The 14,986-nt window shown below is 32.4% G+C and overlaps 1 pseudogene; it reads left to right on the top strand.

Moving 5' to 3' along the window:
* Nucleotides 1-4,116: 4,116 nt before the first annotated feature.
* LOC109254638 (thyroid transcription factor 1-associated protein 26-like) lies at nt 4,117-4,891 on the top strand (annotated as a pseudogene).
* Nucleotides 4,892-14,986: the final 10,095 nt, after the last annotated feature.

Below are 14,986 nucleotides of genomic sequence, written 5' to 3'. Positions count from 1 at the left end.
ATTTAAAAGCCATTTGTTTGAGCATCAGTTTTGTACCCAAGTCACTGTTATAACCATGAACATAATATCAGTTAATACATAATGCAGCTACCATTTACCAAGTACTTCTGATAGGGTAGGCATGAGCTAAGTGCTGTATTATATGCATTCTATCATTTAATTCTCACACACCTTATGAAAGGGATTATTTTTATCCCCCTTTTATAAATAAGGTAATCAAGAGACAGAGAGGTAACAGAACATAGAATCGCTACAACATGAACCTTGGACATTTTAACACAAAGCACATTGTCTTAAGCCTATTTAATACCACCTATCCCTTCTCTGAACCAGAGCCTGCAAGGGTTCTTAAGGGCTCCTCCAGCTCCAATACTCTGAGGATCTATGTTTCTGTTTTTAGAAGTTGGAGAATTAAACATAGCCATAGGAAATAGAGATGAGGTAAAACTGCTTTGTGCTTTCCCTCTGAAATCATCCCCTGAGTAGCAGCGATAGTGGAAAGGGAAAAGGAACTTTAAAACTTTATTTATCATCAGATATTTACATAGCAACTTTGTTTCAGGAAATTTTCTAAGCACCTTACAGATAGTAAATAGTAATTTAATCCTCATGATAACCATCAAAACTGAGATACAAGAGCCCAGAATCACAGATAGAAAGTGGCAGAGCCAAGGTTCAAATACAAGCAATTTGGCTTTGGGATGTGTGTTCTTAAGCACTATACTACGTTGTCACTCTATTTAATAGTTGCCATATGCCAAGTACTCTGCTACATGATTTCCATAAATAGTCTTTGACAATATTATGCTTTTCACAAATTTTTATTCATAGAATCTCTAAACCTGAAAGTGTACTCAGAAGGCTTGTGTTCTAGTGGTGGCTCTGCTTCAGAGTTGTTGTGTTGACTTGTGCAATTCCTTTTCCCTCTCAGTTTTCTCACTTGCCAAAAGAAGAGACTTGGCTAAGTTGTCTCTGCCTTTCTAGGATTAGTGTGATTGTAGAGCCTATATTTTATCTGGTTTGTAAACCAGAGTTCTCTTCCTCATGGCCTCTCTTAGGATCTCATCTTTTGTTCAAGGGTGCTCTTTGCTCAAAGGGGGCAGTTACAACCAACCCAGCCTTCTGTAAGCAACTATTTTTTCTACTCACCAGGCCCCTTTGGCTTAGTTGCTACCATCTGGAGTGAATTACACTCACTCTCACCTCAGCAACTCTGCTTCCACCATTCCTTGCAGTTATTTCCCCAAATTGTTAAGCATCTTCAAGACCCAGCTCAAAACCCACTTCCTATAGGAAGCCCTTAAAGCTCTTGCTGACCACCATCTACCTAGACTCAGCCAGAATTTGACTCTCAATTACGCCTTTCCTGGTGTGAGCTCTCTGAGGCATATCTCATTTGCTTTAGTTTTTTTTTTTTATTCCAATTAGTTAATATACAGTGTAATATTAGTTTCAGGTGTACAATATAGTGATTCAACACTTCCATATAACATCCAGTTCCCATCACAACAAGTGCCTTCCTTAATCCCCATCACCTCTTTAACTCATCCTCCCACCCACTGCCCTCTGGTAACCATCAGTTTGTTCTCTATAGTTAAGAGTCTGTTTCTTGGTTCCCCTCTCCCTCTTTGTTTCCCTTTGTTAATTTGTTTTATTTTTTAAATTCCATCTTTTTAACTGAAGTATGGCTGGCATACAATGTTATATTAGTTCCAGGTGTGCAACATAGTGAATTGACAATTCTATACATTACACAATGTGCACCACCATAAGTGTAGTTAGCATTTATAAGCAAACAATGATGTTACAATATTATTGACTATATTCCCTATGCTGTACTTTTCATACCCTTGACATATATTTTATGACTGTAAATTTGTACCTCTTAATCCCCTTCATTTATTTTGCCCATATAATCACTCCCCTCCCTTCTAGCAACCACCAATTTGTTCTCTGCCTTTATAAATATGTTTTGTGGTTTCTTCATATCTTTTTTATCCCTACTTCCCCATCAGAGTGACTATCACAATGCTCAGCAGATAACTAAGTCATTCATTAATGATTTGTTTAAAAGAACCTTATAAGAGCCTTCCTAAGGTCATTGTGCCCCCATCTCATGGTCTGAGACAGTCTGAGACAGGCAGCATCTCCTCTCCCTCCAGTTAATTAGCTGCTCAAGACTACATTCTTGTTTCATCTGGTCTTATGAGGTGAAAAATGGACATCCCATGACTTCCCCTACTTAAAATATTTGCATATCCTGGGCACAAGCAATCAAGCTCATTCCTGCATAAATTTGCCTCCCTTTCTAGAAGAGAAACGAATGAAGTTTGAATTTGGAATAAGGTTTGTGCCTAGAATATCTCCAAGGCACTTGGGGCTCGTTTGGAAGTTTCATTCTAGCTGGCTGAATTTTCTGTGGTACTGGACTCTTCATTAAGAGTAGAAAAGCTAACTATACAATTTTTCTACAGCCAGTGTAGTACAAGCTGCAAAGTACTTAGGCACAGATGTCTAATTAATTTAGTGGGAACATTACAGAGATTATATGAATAGAGACAATATTGAGAAAGACTGACTCCCTACAAAATCAATGAAAAGGGGACGCTGGGAAAAAAGAGTACTCAAATTATTCTTCTTCTACCTTCCAGCTGAACCCAAATATTTGACAAATTTAATCGATTTATATTGAGTACTTACTATGTAGCAGACAATTCACTGTAAACTTTGAAGACCATAAAGTTGAAGAAATCACAGCCCCAACCTCCATATTATCTAGTAGAATCCTCTTTGTGTTTCTCTTCTCAGATCGTATGGCTGAAATTGCCCATCCCCTTGAGTCATGCTATTTACCTACCAAGCAATGTAATAGACTCCAGCTTTCCAAAATATCAAAGTTCAAAGTCAAATTTAATCTGTGGTCTATGTGAGACTTCTGAAACTCTCTTTTATGTGTGGGGCTTTGGCATCTTATTTTTTCTCTTCAAGACTGAGTTTGGACTTCTGTGAGCAATCTAAATATGTTTTCACTTTCTATGATTTCCCTTTTCAGTGCTTCAGATATGGTACATGGAATGAATGGAGCTCTAGAGTCAGAGAGACAGAAGTCAGACTCCCAGTTCTGCCATGTTTCAACTGTGTGACACTAAGCAGGTCACTTAACACACTGAGTTTCAGTCTCCTTCTCTATAAAACAAGGGTATGGTATCTATTTCACAAGGATAATTCAAAGAACTCATGCTTATAATGCACTAATTTAGAGGCTATAACATGACAGAGGCATTATAAATAATTCCCTAGCTCATTCCCATATTCACTTTCCCTATTACATTTTGAGAAAAAAGGGTAAGAAAACGTTATCTGGTTTTCTGAAGCTGAATTTGAGGTTAAAATGGAAAGCACTTTGTAAACTATAAGGTGCTATGCACAAAAGATGAATTACGTGCCATGATTCTCTAACACATTTGTGTGTGTGTGTGTGTGTGTGTGTGTGTGTGTGTGTCTATGTGTCTGTGTGTTTGTTTACTGTTACCTCTTGGACTATTACTTTTCTAACTATTACCTTTACTGATTTTTACTTCCTCCTGCTAGGCCCCATGAGGGACTGTTTCTCAGCTTTATACTTTTTTTCTTACTCAATGAACTGGTTTTGCTTTCCAAATTTAACTGTCACTTCAGCAGTTATAAATCAGGGCTGAGTCCTGCCCTCACTAGGGTGTTGTTGGAAAGAGCAAAACGTCCTTAATATCAAGTCCTCAGAAAATGGTGAAGTACTTTAAGAGTCTTGTCAACACAAGTACAAATGGCAAAGCTACATAGATGTTGTTGCCAAAATAACATGACATGGAAAGAAGGGCCAGGACTTGGAGTCAGAAATCCTAAGATCAAGGCTCTCATTAGCTCTGACACAATAACTCAGATTTATATAACACATTACAGCTGAAAAATGCTTTCACATATGTTCTCTCACTGATCCACTCAATTGACTTCCCTGTTCCAAGCTCTCAATGCTCAAATCCTTTTTGAAACACAGACCCATCCATATTCTAAACTCTTCAAGGGCACCCTACTACTGATTAAATTATTAATAATAAAGTATGACTTGGCTGGTGCACCATGGCATCAGTGAGGCCAGCAGTAGGGTGGCCACCAGGGAATGTTTGGACACGTAGCAAAGGATTTTCTCTAAGATTCAGGAATAAGAATGTAAAGAAGAGGACAGGGCAATCTAATCATCTGCAGGCCATCATGAGAAGAGTTCATGAGGGACAAGGCTTTGCATTGTGAATAAAACTGAAGATTCAGCAAAATTTCAAGAAATTGCTATGGAGGGAAAAGAAGGCTCAAACCTCACAGGAATCCCAATCCACAGATCAATACCCTGGTCATCTGAAACATCTTTATTTAGCTGAAGAGAAAAGACTCCGGAAGCAAACTAGAAAAGTTGAACAGCCTCTGTCAAAAGAACAAGCTGATCAAACTTTGCCAAAAAAAAAAAAAAAAATATATATATATATATATATATATATATATATATGTATATATATATATATATGGCATTGACCAAGCTTTGTATGAAGAACATTGTAATGTTAAGCAGCAGAACAAGGTAGCATAAGAATAAACTCCATTACTATTCCAAAGAAAAAGAAAACATCAAATCAAAAATTTCATGAAGAATATGAACAAGCACAAGCAGAGTGTGCTGCTAAGAAACAAGAACTTGAGAAAACAAGAAAGAAGAAGCTCAAAGGCTCTATAAAAAGAAGAAAATTGAGGTATTCAAAATACGTAGCAAAAAGTCTTAAAAAAGGGCCAACCAAACTTGAATTCACAAATGGAGTATCTTCTTAAAAAATATAAGAAAAAATTAAATCACACATATTCTTAAGAGTTAAAATATCTGCCTTCTATTGAGTTCTTTTGTATACGTAATGTAACTCCTAACAGTTAACTAAATTTGTTACCATAAAATGGATTGCTGAACTACACTAAGTACAAAAAGTACAAATATTTTTATTTTTGTGAAAGAAAATTTTCTATGTATGCTCTACATATTATTTATTTATTTGCCTTTGAAGGAAGGCGGCCCCAAGAACTGAAAGAAATTTCTATTTGAACAACATGTTTAAGCATGTAGTATTTTTGTGCCATATGAAATTCAGATGCAATAAAATTTGTTGAAAATAGAAAAAATAAAATAAATTAATAAATAAAGTACGATATATCTATAACAATAAAATGTCATGCGGTCATGAAAATGAAAGAAATGATTTTATATGTAATTATATGGAATAATTTTCAAGACACTGTAAGTAAAATAATAATAATGTGCATAGCAGAGTATAGAGTATGCAACCATTTATATTTTAAATAGGAGGTGATATTAAATATATTTTTGAATAAGTATGGAAAGCAAACTGGCAGCCTTGGGTGTCAAATATTTGCCATAAATTTTCTTTTTACTGGTTATATTTATTATATGCATGTTATTTTTTCGAAAGCTTAAAAAGTTTAAAATGTCAAAGAATTCTCACCAACTTTAAGATTAAAGTTCAAACTCTTTGGTCTTTTAAAGACCCAATAATTTGACACTAAAAGATATTTTGTAGCTGGTAACCAACTATTCCCAAGTATACCCTATATTTTGAGCAAGTTAGACTAGAGAGCAACATACAAAAGAATGAAACTGGACCACTTTCCTACACTATACACAAAAATAAACTTCAAATGGATTTAAAACCTAATATGAGACCTGAAACCACAAAAATCCTAGCAGAGAGCACAAGCAGTAACTTCTTTGACATCAACCGTAGCGACTTCTGTCTAGATATGTCTCTGAGATTTTTTTTCAAACATGTCAAGAGGAAAAAAGGCAAAAAATAAACTACTGGAACTACATTAAAATAAAAACTTATGCACAATAAAGGAAATAATCAACAAAACTAAAAACAACATACTGAATAGGGGAAAACATTTGCAAATGGCATATGTAATAAAGGGTTAGTATCCAAAATATATAAAGAATTTATAAAATTCAACACCCAAAAAACAAATAATCCAATTAAAAATGGGCAGCAGACATGAGTAGACATTTCTCCAAAGAAGATGTACAGAAGGCCAAGGACATATGAAAGGATGCTCAACAGCCCTCATCATCAGGGAAAGGCAAATCAAAACTAAAATATCACTTCACACCTATCAGAATGGCTAAAATAAAATTAAAAAAAAAACACGAGAAACTCCAACTGGTTATCTCTCTTAAAATGTAGATGAACAATCTTGGTCCCATCTGTCTCCCTACCAGTTTCACATATGCTGCTTTTAGTTAACATCTCTCATTTTTTGAAAGATTTTTGGGCCCATGTAAGATATTTTACATAGGCCTTGAATACATTTTATTTTGTTAGAATTAGCTATTGCTTAAAACTGCTGAGACTTTTGTGGTACATCCTGGTTTTATACTCCATATGCCTATTGGGTCCTCCCAGATTTGTGGTATTCACCTAATTTACTGCCAATTATTGTTTCATTTGTTCACAGGAAAAAAGAGACACATTTAAATTAATAGAGCAAATATTAACAAGATTTCACTGTATCGAGCTGGAAGGTTACCTTTTTGAATCCTTTTCAGTGAAAATTTTCAAGTGAAAATTTAAAGGCAAGTTTAGTAAAACTCATTATACTTCACTAAAATTTCATACTGAAGATAAGAAAGTGGTAGGTAAATTTGAATAATTAATCACTGAAAAAGAAAATACTTGTTTCAACAGAAAAATGAAATAAAAAATATATGGTAAATATTCCAGGTCTAAATGTGCAACATGTAGTAGGTGTTCAATAAATGGTTGGAAAGATGGGTATATGGATGCTTTCATAGTTTGTAACACAAACATCATTAAACAACATTAGTTTTCTGATTATACATGGTTCTCTTTTGGGCCTTGGACAAACAAAAAAAACAAACTACTTTTTTTGTATCTATTGGGATAATCATAATTTTTACCCTTCGTTTTATTAATATGGCATATCATGTTAACTGATTTGTGAATGTTAAACCATTTGCATCACTAGAACAAATCCCACTTGATCATGGTGCATAGTCCTTTTAATGTACTGTTACATTTGCTTTTTTAATATTTTTTAAGGATTTTTGTATTTATGTTCATCAAGGATATTGGCCTGTAAGTTTCTTTTTTTTGTAGTGTTCTTGACTGGGTTTTGTATCAGGGAAATGCTGGCCTCATAAAATGAGAGTGGAAGTGATTCTTCCTCCTCAATTTCTTTAATAATCTGATAAGGATAGGAACTAACTCTTCTTTAAATGTTTGATAGAGGGGCACCTGGGTGGATCAGTCAGTTAAGCATCTGACTTTTGATTTTGGCTAAGGTCATAATCTCAGGGTTCATGAGATTGAGCTCTGTGTGGGGCTCTGTGCTGACAGTGCAGGGCCTACCTGGGATTCTCTCTCTCCCTCTCTGCCCCACCCCTGCACATGCATTCTCGCTCTCTCTCTTTTTCTCTCTCTCTCTGAAAATAAATAAACATTTAAGTGTTCGATATAATTAACCTGTGAAGCCATCTGGTCCTGAAATTTGGGGGGAAATTTTTTAAATTACTGATTCAATTTTATTACTTGTAGCTGATCTATTTAGATTATCTATTTCTTCATGATCCAGCCTTGGTAGGCATCCATTTTTTCTATGTTTTCTTATTTGTTGGTGTATAATTGTTTCAGTAGTCTCTTATGATCCTTTGTGTTTCTGTGGTATCAGTTGTAACTTCTCCTCTTTCATTTCTGATTTATTTTGGCCTTCTCTCATTTTTTTCTTAATGAGTCTCCTTAGAGATTTACCAATGTTGTTAATTTTTTCAAAGAATCAGATTTTAGTTTTATTGATCTTCTCTATTTTTTTAGTCTGTATTTCAATTATGATCTTTATTATTTCCTTCCTTCTACTAATTTTGCTTTTATTTTTTCTGCTTTTTCTAGATCCTTCAGGTGTAAAGTTGGATGTTTTATTCAGGATTTTTCTTGTTTTTTGATGTAAGCCTGTGTTGATTGGTATGAACTTCCTTCTTAGGTCTGTTTTTGTTGTACCCGCAGAATTTGGAAAGTTGTGTTTACATTTTAATTTGTTTTAATATATGTTTTGATTTCCTCTTTGATCTTTTCATTAATTGTTTAGTAATTGTTTTAGTTAATTGTTTAGTAATTGTTTTAGTAACATGATGTTCAGTCTCCACGTGTTTGTGGGGTTTTTTCCAGTTTTCTTTTTGGAATTGACATAGTTTTATACCATTGCAGTTGGAAAAGACACTTGATATGATTTCAATCTTGTTGAATTTATTGAGACTTAATGTTTTATGGCTTAACATATCATTTAAATGTTCCATGTTCACTTGAAAATAAATTCAACATCCATTTATGATTTTAAAAATTTCAACAAATAAGTATAGAAGGAATGTACCTAAACACGATAAAGGTCCTATATGACAAGTCTACAACTAACATCGTACTCAATGGTAAATATCTAAAAGCTTTTTCTCTAAGATCAGGAACAAGACAAGGAAGCCCACTCTTTCCACTTTTATTCAATGTGTTTTTGGAAGTCCTAGTCTCAGCAATTAGGTAAGAAAAGGAATAAAAGACATCCATATTAGATAGGAAGAAGTAAAACTTATTATTTACAGATTACATGATCCTTTATATAGAAAACCCTGAAGACTCCTCCAAAAAACTATGAGAACTTATAAATGAATTCAGTAAAGTTGTAGGATACAAATTAACATACAGAAATCAATTGTGTTCCTATACACTAATAACAAACTATCAGAAAGAGAAATTAACAAAACAACCAAGTTTACAACTGCAGCAAAAAGAATAAAATGTCTGGGGATAAATTTAACCAAGTAAGTGAAAGACCTGTACTCTGAAAACTGTTAAGACATTGATGAAAGACATTGAAGACAGCACAAATAAATGGAAAGATATACTGTGTTTATGGATTAGGGGAATTAATATTGTTAAAATGTTGATACTACTCAAAGCAATCTACATTTTCAGTGAAATCACCATCAAAATACTGATGGCATTTTTCACAGCTCTAGAACAAAGAATCCTAAAATTTGTATGAAACCACAAAAGACCATGAATAGCCACAGCAATCTTGAGAGAAAACAAAGCTGGAAGTACGCACCCTGATTTCATGCTATACTATATAGCTATAGTAGTCAAGACAGAAAACAGATATGTAGATCAATGGAATAAAAGAGAGAACTCAGTAATAAACCCGTAATTGTATGGTCAATTAATCTATGGCAAAGGAGGCAAGAATATACAATGGGGGAAAGAGATTCTCTTCAATAAATGGTGTTGGAAAAACTGGGCAACTTTATTACACTGCACACAAAAATAAATTCAAAATGGATTAAAGACCTAAATGTGAGACATGAAACCATTAAAATCCTAAAGGAGAACACAGGAGTCTAGTATGGTTTTTGTTTGTTTGCTTTGTTTTTTTTTCTTTAGATTCCACATATAAGTGAGATCATATAGTGTTTGTCTGTGTTTGTCTTATTTTGCTTAGCATGATGTCTTACAGGTTTATCACTTTTTCAAATGACATAATTATATTGTTTTAAAGGGTAAATTACACACACACATATATGTATGTATATACATATATATATATATATATATATATATATATACTCACACTTTCTTCACCCATTCATTCATCAATGAACACTTAGACTGTTTCTATATTGTGGCTACTGTGAATAATGCTGTGATAAACATAGGAATGCACATAGCTCTTCAATACAGTGATATCATCTCCTTTGTATATAAATCTAAAATGGGAATATAGTTGTTCTAGTTTAAGCTTTTTTGAGTAACCTCCATACTGTTTTCCATAATGGCTGTACCAATTTATATTCTCACCAACAGTGTACAAGTGTTCCCTTTTTTCCACATACTCACTAAAACCTATTATTTGAATTTCGATTATAGTCATCCTAACTGGTATGATATGATATCTCATTTTGGTTTTGATTTGCATTTCTCTGATGATTGATGCTGACCATTTCGTCATATCTGTTGGCCATTTGAATGTCTTTTTTGCAAAACTGTCCATTCATGTCCTTTGTCCATTTTTTTAATTATTTGTTTTCTAAGGATTGATTTGTATAAATTCCTTATATATTTTTGATATTATATACTTTTATCAGTTGTGTGGTTTGCCAATAGTTTCTCCCTTCCACAGATGGCCCTTTAATTTCACTGATTGCTTTCTTTGCTGTGCAGGTGTTTTTCAGTTTGATGTAGTCCCATTCCATTTGTTTATTTTTGCTGTTGTTGCCTGTGTTTTTGGTGTCAAATACAAAGAATCATTGCCAAGACCAGTGACAAGTAGCTTTTTTCCTATATTTTCTTCCAGGTGTTTTATGGTTTATGTTTAGGTCTTTATTTTGAGTTGATTTGTGTGTACAGTGTAAGATTAGAGTCTAATTTTATTCTTCTTTATATGGATTACCAGTTTTCCCAAAATATTTTACTGAAGAGACCATCCTTTCCTCATTGTGTATTTTTGGTGTCTTTGTTGAAAATTAGTTGACTAAATATGCTTAGGTTTGTTTATTCCTGGGTTATTTATCCTGTTCCTTCAGGCTGTTTGTTTTTATGTTGGTACCACATTGTTTTAATTGCTATAGCTTTCTAATGTAAGTTGAAGGCAGAGAGCAGATTGATTGGTTTCTGTTTTGTTCTTTCTCATGATTGCATTGTGCATTCTGGGTCTCTTATGGTTCTGTACAAATTTTAAGATTGTTTTTTCTATTGTGAAAAACGCTATTCGAATTTTTATAAAGATTGCATTGAATCTGTAGATAGCTTTAAGTAGAATGGACATTGTAGCAATAATTATTCTTCCAATCGGTGAACACAGGCTATCTCTTCAACTTTTTGTGTCTTCGTCAATTTTTTTCACCTTCTTGGTTAAATTTATTTATAAGTACTTTATTTGTTTTGATTCTATGTTAAAGAAGATTGCTTTCTTAATTTATTTTTCATATAATTCACTCTTAATGTATAGAAATGCAACTGATTTTTGTGTGTTGATTTTGAATCCTGCAAATTACTGAATTTATTTTTTAGTTTTAACAATTTTTAGTAAAGTCTTTAGGATTTACTATATAAAAAATCATGTCATCTGCAAAGAAAGACAATTTTACTTCTTCATTTCTGATTTGGATTCCTTTTATAGCTTTTCTTTTTTTCTTAATTGCTCTAGCTAGAACTTCAAGTATAATGTTGAATAGAACTGAAAAAAAGTAGGCATCCTTGTCTTGTTTCTGCTCTTACAGGAAAAGCTTTCAACTAGCTTTTCATTATTGAATATAATGTTAAACTTGTTATATATAGCCTTTATTGTGTTAATGTAAATTCTTTTTGCAACTAATTTTTGAGAGTATTTATAATGAAATGATATTGCATTTTGTGCAATGCTTTTTCTGCATCTATTGAGATAATCATATAATTTTAGTATAACTGATACACAATGTTGCATTAATTTCAGCTATACAATGTAAGAATTCAACTCAACATGTTGTGCTATGCTCACAAGTGTAGCAAGCATCTCTCACCATGCAACATTATTACATTACCACTGACTATATTCCCTATGCTGTACCTTTTATTCCTACAATCTGAGTTAATCATATGATTTTTATATTTTATTCTGTTAATATCACTTTCTTTCAACTTTATCAACTTGCCTGTCTTGAACAATTCCAGGGATAAATTTCATTTGATCAGTGTGTATGATCTTTTCAATGTATTGTTGAATTTGGCTTACTAATATTTTGTTGACGATTTTTTCATCTATGTTTATCAGAGATATTGGCCTATAAGTTCCTTTCTGTGAAAACTGTAACTTTCTTATGATTCAACTTCAGTATGTTGTATGTTTCCAGGAATTTATCCATTTCTTCTATGTTGTATAATTTTTTGGCATATAATTATTCATAATAACCTTTATAATCTTTTGTATTCCTGTTGTGTCAAGTATGTTTCCTCTTACATTTCTGATTTTATTTAAGTCTTCTTTCCTTTTTTTCTTAATCTAGCTAAAGCTTTCTCAATTTGGTTTATCTTTCAAAAAATCTACTCTAAATTTAGTTTATTTTTTCTATTTTTTCTAGTCTTTATTATTTTTATATCTGCTTTGATTTTTTTTTAAATTGTTTCCTTCTTCAAACTTTGGGCTTAGCTTGTTCTCCATTTTCTAATTTTTTAAGTTGTGTAAGTTAGGTTGTTTGAGTTTTTTCTTAATAAAATTTTCTTATAATTATTTTATTTTGTATTTTAAATTAAATTTTAGTTAACATCCAGTGCAATATTGGCTTCAAAGTAAAATTCTGTGATTCATCACTTACATACAAAACTAGTGCTCACCACAAGTTATTAGAACTGATTTTGCTGCATCACTTAAGTTTTAGTATGTTGTGCTTCCATTTCTTTGTTTGTCTCAAAATATATTTGATTTATTTTTAAAATTTCTTCTTTGAATCATTGTTCTTTCAGAAGTATGTTGTTTAAGTTCCAAGTATTTGTGAACGTTTCAGTTTTACTTGTGCTACTAATTTTTATTTTATGATGTTGTTGGAAAAAGATATTTGATACAATATCAGTCTGTTTAAATTTTTAAGATGTGTTTTGAGATCTAACATATGATCTGTCCTGGAAAATGTTCTGTGTGCACTTGAGAAGAATGCATACACTAGTGCTGTTAGATTGAATGTCTGTATATATCTATTAAGTACAGTGGTTTAATGCTTAGTTCAAGTCCAACCTGTCTGTATTGATTTTCTGGATGATCTATACATTGTTGAAACTGGTGTATTGAAGTCCTCTTCTATTATTTTATTGCTGTTTATATATTTCATCATTTATATTAATATTTGTTTCATATAATTAGATGCTCAAATATTAGGTACACATATTTACAATGGTTATAGCCTGTTGATTAATAATTACCATTATGTAATGACCTTTTTGTCTCTTGTGATAATTTTTGTCTTAAGGCCTTTTATTTTTGTCTATTATAACTATCCCCACTCTCTTTGTTACCATTTCATAGTGTACCTTTTTTCCCATTCTTTCTTATTTTTTTTTTCCTTCTTTTCACAGCTGAATGCTTATAGGTGTCCTTAAATCTGAAGTGAGTCTCCTGTAACTAGCATTTAGTTGGATCTTGTTGTTTTTTTAATCCATTCAGCTACTTTATGTATTTTGATTAGAAAGTATAATACATTTATATTTAAAGTAATTATTGATAAATAAGGGCTTACTATTGCCATTTTGTTTAAATTTTTTTGGTTGTTTTGTACCTCTTTTGTTCCCTTTTTCTCTCTTGTGTTTCCTTTGTGGTTTGATTTTTTTTTTTTGTAATGCTATGCACGGATTCCAGTGCCTTTATCTTTGTGTATCTAAGTTTTTGCTTTGTGGTTAGCATGAGGCTTACATAAAACATCTTATAACAGTCTATTTTAAGCTGATAACAACTTAATTTTAATTGCATACACAAACTACCTTATTACTTCCTCCCATCCACTTTTTTTGGTGTCACAATTTACATTTTTTTGTATTGTATATTCATTAACAAATTATTGTAGCTTAATTATTTTAAAATAGGATTCATGTACGACATGGGGCTTGAATTCACAACCCTGAGATTGAAAGTCACATACTCTACCAAATGAGCCAGCCAGGTACCCAATTTTTTTAATACTTTTGTGTTTTAAACTTTATATGAGAATTAAAAGTGATTTACACACCGCTATTACACTATTAGAGTATTCTGAATCTGATTATATACTTAACTTTATGAGTGAGTTTTATAATTTCATGTTTTCATGTTACTAATTAGCATCCTCTCAATTCAGCTTGAAGAAGTCTCTTTAAAATTAATTTCTAGTAAAGCAGATCTAGTAATGAGTTTTTTCAGGTTTTATTTGTCTGGGAGTTTTTATTTCTCTTTTATTTCTGAAGGTCAGCTTTTCCAGTTAAACTATTATTATTTTTTAATTTTTTCTGGCATTTGAATATATCACTCACTCTCTCTTGACCTGCAAGATTTCCACTGAGAAATCCCTTATGGGAGTTTCCTTGTATGTGACATCTCTTTTGGCGATTTCAAAATTTTCCTTTCCTTTGCTTTTTGAAAATTTGATTAAAATGCTTAGATATCTTTGAGCTTTATGTAACTATATGTCCATGTCTGTCTTCAGATTTGGAATGTTTCAGCCATTACTTCTTTAAATAAGCTTTCTGCTTCTTCTCTCTGTTTCTTCTCCTTCTTGGAGTACCATTGTGTCTGTATTAATTCTTTTAATGGTGTCCAATAAATCCCATAGGCTTTCTTCATTACTTTCCACTATTTCTTATTTCTTTTTTGTTTCTGACTAGATAATTAAAATGAACTGTGTTAGGGCCCACAGATTCATATTTCTGCTTGATCAAGTCTACTGTTTATGTTCTGTATTGCATTTTTATTTTATTCATTGTATAGTTCAACTCACAAATTTATGTCTTCTTTTCATGATGCTTATTTGCTGAACTTAACACTTGTTCATAGATTGTTTTCGTGATTTAATTGAGTTGTTTAACTGTGTTCTTTTGTAACTCTCTGAGCTTCCTTAAAACACTTATTTCGAATTCTTTGACAATTTGTAAATATCAATTTCTTTGGGGTCATGTTTCATTGATTTTTTATGTTCTTTGAAGCCTTGTGTTACTGTCTTTACATTTGTAGAAGCATTTTTTCATCTTTACTGACTGGCTTCAACATAGTAATAGTTTCATTATTCCACCTGTCTAGGGATTCTGAGGTTTCGTAGACATATTCTATGGATATGCCTGCTCTACACTTCTTTTTTCTTCTTAGGGAGGAATTCTTGACATTGTATGCCTTTTCTTAATCC

The sequence above is a fragment of the Panthera pardus genome, unplaced genomic scaffold (genome assembly GCF_024362965.1).
Source record: "Panthera pardus isolate Hobbes unplaced genomic scaffold, ASM2436296v1 HiC_scaffold_27, whole genome shotgun sequence".
NCBI lineage: Eukaryota > Metazoa > Chordata > Mammalia > Carnivora > Felidae > Panthera > Panthera pardus.
This window is presented reverse-complemented; position numbering and strand designations above follow the sequence as displayed.